The sequence below is a fragment of the Molossus molossus genome, unplaced genomic scaffold (assembly GCF_014108415.1).
Source record: "Molossus molossus isolate mMolMol1 unplaced genomic scaffold, mMolMol1.p scaffold_m16_p_2, whole genome shotgun sequence".
Classification (NCBI taxonomy): Eukaryota; Metazoa; Chordata; class Mammalia; order Chiroptera; family Molossidae; genus Molossus; species Molossus molossus.
The window spans coordinates 88829570-88835385 of record NW_023425355.1 but is presented as its reverse complement, the minus strand read 5'-3'; positions in this window follow the sequence as shown (position 1 = coordinate 88835385).

The window sequence follows — 5816 nt, the reverse complement described above, 5'->3', positions numbered from 1 at the left end:
GTGTTTTTAATAAATACAAGTGGTATTGACCTGGACAACTTGTTTAGTTTCTTCCTGGGTGCTTTTCCACTCAGTCCCATGTATGTTACTTTTTCATGCTGCTGTATGTTCCCTAGTTGGCTGTTTGTAACCACTCAGTTACTTCCCCTTTTCTCCAGCGGTGGGCAGCGGAGTTGTCTCTGATGCTCTGTTATCACAAGCAATGCATGATGAACTCCTTGTGTAGGTTCCTGTAGCCTGCTGAATATTGGCCCCAAAAGATATCAGATCCTAATGCCTGAAACGGATGCAGGTTAACTTGTATGAAAAATGAGACTTTGGCCCTGGCCGGTTTGGCTCAGCGGTTAGAGCATCGGCCTGCAGTCCGGAGAGACCCGGGTTCAGTTCCCAAGGGCACGTACCTCGGTTGCAGTTTGACCCCGGCCCTGGTTGGGTCGTGCGGGTGGCAACCACTCGATGTGTCCCTTTCACGTCCATGTTTCTCTCTCTCTCTCCCTCCCACTCTATTTGAACAAAATATTGAAAAATGTCCTTGGGTGAGTATAAAAAAAAAAAGAGACTTTGTAGATGTAATTAAGTTAAGGATCTTGAGATGGATGGGGAGATTATCCTGGATTATCAGGCCTGAAGTGCAATCAGATGTTGTATGAGTTTTCTGGGGCTGCTATAACAAGGTGCCACAAATTGGCTGGCTTAAAACAACAACAACAACAAAAAATAACTCTTTCGTGATTCCTGAGGCCAGAAGTTTGAAATCAAGCTGTCAGCCGGGCATACTCCCTCCAAATGTTCTAGGAGAAAATCCTTCCTTACCTCTTCCAGCTTCTGGTGTCCCTGGCATTCCTTAGTTGTGGCTGCATTCCTCCAACCTCTATCTCTGTTTTCACACCATCTTCCACTCTGTATCTCCATGTAGCCTCTCCTCCTTTTATAAGGGCACCCATCATTGGAGTAAGTGTCCCTCCTAAGCCAGTATGACTGTATTTCCTAATAAGGTCACTTTCTGAGATTCTGTGGGAACATGAATTTTGTGGAGACATTATTCAACCAGTATGTATATATTCTTTGAAAAGAAAGGCAAGGGAGATTACACACACACACACACACACACACACACACACACACACGAAAGGCAATGTGAAGATGGAACAGAGAGAGAAGTGAAGATGCTGGCCTTGAAGATTGGAGTGATACAGCCACAAGCCAAGGAACATTTGGAATCATAAAAAAACTGGGAGAGGTAAAGAAGGATCCTCTCCTAGAGCCTTTGGAAGGTATGGGCCCTGCTTATATCCTGATTCAGCCCACTGATACTGATTTTGAACTTCTGGCCTCCAGAACTATGAGAGAATAAATTTCTTTTGTTTTAAACCACTAAGTTCATGGTAGTTTGTTACAGCAGTCACAGGAAACTGGCAGTCCCTTTGTAGGCCTGCAGGATAATTTCTTGGGGGGTATACCCATGTGAGGGTGTGTTAGGTCAGTGTGGACATGTACACTCGCCCTGCCTAGATGTTGCCAGGTGGCTTTCCAAAGCAGCTACATCAATCTAGTTGGATTCCCACCAGTACACATAATGGTTCACTATTCTCCTTACCCTAGCCAACACTTGGCATCATATAGCTGCTTTTTGCCAATCTGACATGTGTGTATCCTCTCTCATTGTTTTAATTTGCATTTCTTTGATTACTAATGAATCTGAGTATCACTTCACATACTCACTTGCTATCCTTTTGGGTTCCTCCTTCTGGGAATTGCCTATTCATATGCTTTGCTCATTTTCCTGTTGGGTCTTTTTCTTGTTGGTTTGCAGAATTTTCTTGTATGTTTCCTTCATTAATCCCTTGTCAGTTTAAACAGCAAATATCTTCTCTCCATCTGTCACCTGTCTGTCAGCTATCTGTGGTGTCCTTCATGGAAATAAATCCTTAATTTTGCTATAATCAAATCTATCTAAAGCAAGGTTGTCAACAGAATGGTGGACTGGTCAGGGATCATTGTGCAAACAGAGTAAGTGCTCTGTGTATGTCAATTGAATGTCAACTCCCAGGGATTGGTACATGCCCACCTTTTGGGATAAACTGCTGTTCTGTTCCTTACACTAATACAAATGGTCCGGCACAGTGGTTGTCAGACAGCAGTGCATATTAGAATCTCCCAGAGGGCTTGTTCAAAGCCAGATTATTATTTTTTAAATGTTTATTCGTTTATTAAATGTTTTTATTCATTTGTCAGAGCGAGAGAAAGGGAGAGAGCTAGAAACATTGTTGTGAGAAAGAAACATCCATCAGCTGCCTCCGGCATACCCCCTACTGGGGATCAAACCCTCAACCCAGGCATGTACCCTGACTGGGAATCGAACCGGGACCTCTTAGTCCATGGGACGATGCTCAATCCACTGAGTCACACTGACCCAGCTAAATTTTTTTATTGATTTGAGAGAGAGAGATTTGTTGTTCCATTTATTTATGCATTATTGTTTGCTTCTTATATATGCCCTGTTCAGGGATCAAACCCCCAACCTGGGAATATCGGGACCATGCTCTAATCAACTGAGCTATCCGGCCATGCCAAAACCAGATTCTTGGGCCCACACCCAGAGTTTCTGAGTCAGAGTCAGGGGGACAAATATTTGCATTTTTGATAAGCTCCAGGTGAGTTTGACACTCCCCACTCAGGGACTGTACAGGGAAGGCAAGTGTGTGGATTCAGAGGCCTTGCATTTGGCCAATCAACAATAGGAAGTCTAAAGAGAATGGGCTTATAGTCGGCTGAGTGCCAGTAGTCAAAGGAACCCTAGGAGTCACCAGGCCAAAGGATTTCACAGAAGAGAAAAATGAAAACCAAATCAGTGACTTGATCACAGTCACACTGATGGCCAAGTCCAGACTGCCTGCTCAGCGCTCTTTTTATTTCTTCACATATGCATATCCCTAAAGGACTCACCTAGGACATACACATGCCCCTCCACAGTGTAGGAATATACTTGTAAATGGTCTGGGTGATTTAAGGCAGCCACCCTGTGGTATTACCCACCAGCATCACCAGCATCATGGCTGGTTCAGCAGAAAAAAGCCAGGAAGCACCTAGAAAGCATTCATATGACACAGCAACCCTGCAGTCATCCATTCCATTCCTTCCTTTACTGGGCACTCCAGAGCAGTACTGAGGCTACAGGGTATATGTAGGAGAGGAATGGGGGTAGTGGGCAGGGAGGTGTAAACAGGGCCCTACCTGAAAGTTCCACCCCTACTCACCTCTCCCACCCTACAGTTGACACCAAGCTTCCTCAGGCTGAATCAGGCAACTCCTCCCTCTCTCTCCCTCCACCCACCACATTCTCCACTCCCTTCTCCCACTAATAAAGTCTGAAGATTCAGGTCGAGCCTACTCCTCCACCTGGGAAAGGACAAGAGTAGAAAAGGGAAGGGAAGGAAGGGAAAGACATATGGAGGATGAGGGGAGAGGGAAGGTTGTAGAGGAGAATTGTAAAGAAGGAGAAGGCGGTGGAGGGAAGGAGAGAGGGGAATGAGAAGGAAAAAGAAGGGGACAGGAACAGAGGTGGGAGAAGAACCAAGAGGGGAGGAAAAAGGGGAGGGGAAATGAGGAGGGAGGGGCAAGGAAAGGGAGTGGGGAAAGAAAAGGAAAAAACTTTTCCTTTTCCACTTGGGAATGGCCAGAGGTCCCTTATCCCAGTGGGACAACCCCAGAGTGCCAGCAGGGAGACAGACTGATATGGGAGAAGGGCCTTCATGTCCCTTCCACAGTAAGCCCTAGGAGGTTGGCTCAGCCTTGTCTGTGAGATCAGAAAGGCTTTAGAAATAGTGACATGCTTTCTAGAAAAGCAGCACAGCAGGATGGTCCTAAAACACTTGCCACTCCCTGCTTCACCCCACAGCCCACCTCTCCCTCCTTGTTCCCCATCCCACTTTGCATTCCCAGTCTTACTTTCAGTTCTGGAAGTCCCAGGACACAGCAAAAGTCAACCAAGCTGACAGGATTGGCAGGGCATTCAGAGACCCTGGTGCCCTGGGATTCCCCCACCATACCAATCCAGTATTCCACTACTAACTGTACTGGGCATCAACCTACACCAGGCCCTGCTGAGTGAGGTCAAGCATGGGCCCTGCCAGCTAGGCTCAGGACTGGATGCTTAGCCTGATAAAAAGGGTCCCTGAGTGACTTTACCCTCACTTTGGCCCTTAAATCAAGTGGTGGGGAGCAGGTTGGGAAAAAGAGGACAGGAGGACATGGCCCTGAGTGACACTTAAACTGCTTGTACTGCCAGCCTCTTGTTCCTGAGCTCCCCTGGCTGCCCATAGCCGCAGCCGCTGCTACCATCAGCTGCCTCTGAGCCCTGGTGGTCCTCAGGAACCGCACAGGTTTCATGTAAATAAACTCCTGGGGACCTGTGAGGAGGTCTCTGTCTCCGCCTCTCTCTGTCCCCCACCCCCCGCACCTCTCTCCTTTTCTTTTCATTCATCCCAGCACATTTATTGAATCCCCACCGTTTGGGGCTTTCTCCCCTGTGGAGAGAGGGACCTGTTATTTCAATGGTGGCAATAGTTCCATCACTGCCCCCAGCTTTGCTGTTTTCCCAGATAGTGTCTTCTCTAACTTGCCTAGAATTGCTTCAGCCAGATTTTCTGACGGCTGGCTAGACAGTTCCTCTTCCAACAAACTGTCAGGCCAGCAGGGCCTCTGGGCCTTCAGCACATGTTCCAAACCCCCAACAATAATGGAGGGCACTGCCAGCACAGGAGCCAGCTCAAACTACATCATCCAAGTCCCAGAGCCCCAGACCAAAATCCTCCCTTGAACCCCATTCTCCCTCCCGCTACCATACCTATGACCACCCCCTCCCAGCCCAGCAACTATGTCTCCAATTTCTCGATCTCCTACCACACCTCTAACCCCTGACAGTCCTCTTCCATACCCCACACTCGACCTAGTTCCTAAGAAGCCCCCTAACCGGTCCTCCCCAGCCTTAGGGCATTGGCACCATCCTGCTAGCATGACCAATGGCTATATCCTGAAACCTAGCCTCTCAGGCTTCTAAAACACTTTGCTGCCACGGTTTTCCTCCTCTCTTCCCTGCTGCTGGTTCCATTCAGATTGCCCCTCCTTAACCTGAACCCTTAGAAGTCCACATCCAAATAACATGGGTGGGCAAGGATATGGAGAAATTGGATCCCTCATTTACAGCTGGTGGGAATGTAAAATTATTCTGTCACTGTTGAAAAGTCTGGCAGTTCCACAGCAAGTTAAACATGGAGTTACCATATGACCCAGCAATTCCATTCCCAGGTATAGACCCAAAGACCAGCAGTAACAGTGTAAGAAATGCAAATGTTCAAGCCCCACCCCAGATCTTCTGACTCAGAAACCCTAAGCTGGGTCCTAGGAATCTGTATTGTAACAAGCCCTCCAGAGGCTGCTGATGTGCTTCAAGTTTGCCAACCACAGAGCTTGTTTATTTGTGTCTGCCTCCCACTCTAAGGAGCAAGCAGGGACTATTGCTACCTGGTCACCCTGGTCAGGTGAGAGACCTGTTCTCAATGCACCCAGAGAGCACCTCTGTCTCAGCACCCTTGGGCCACACTGTCATCCTCTGCTCATATGTCTTTCTTTCTTTTTTTTTAATTTAATTTAATTTTATTTTTTGGGTACAACTCAATCCCTGAGCATTTTATTTTATTTATTTATTTTTGTTACAGATGTTTCTCCTTTTCCTCCCACTGATTCCCCCACCCTCTCCCTCCCCACCCTGTCCCCATCATATGTCTTTCAACCAAACTGTGATTACTGCCAGGGTA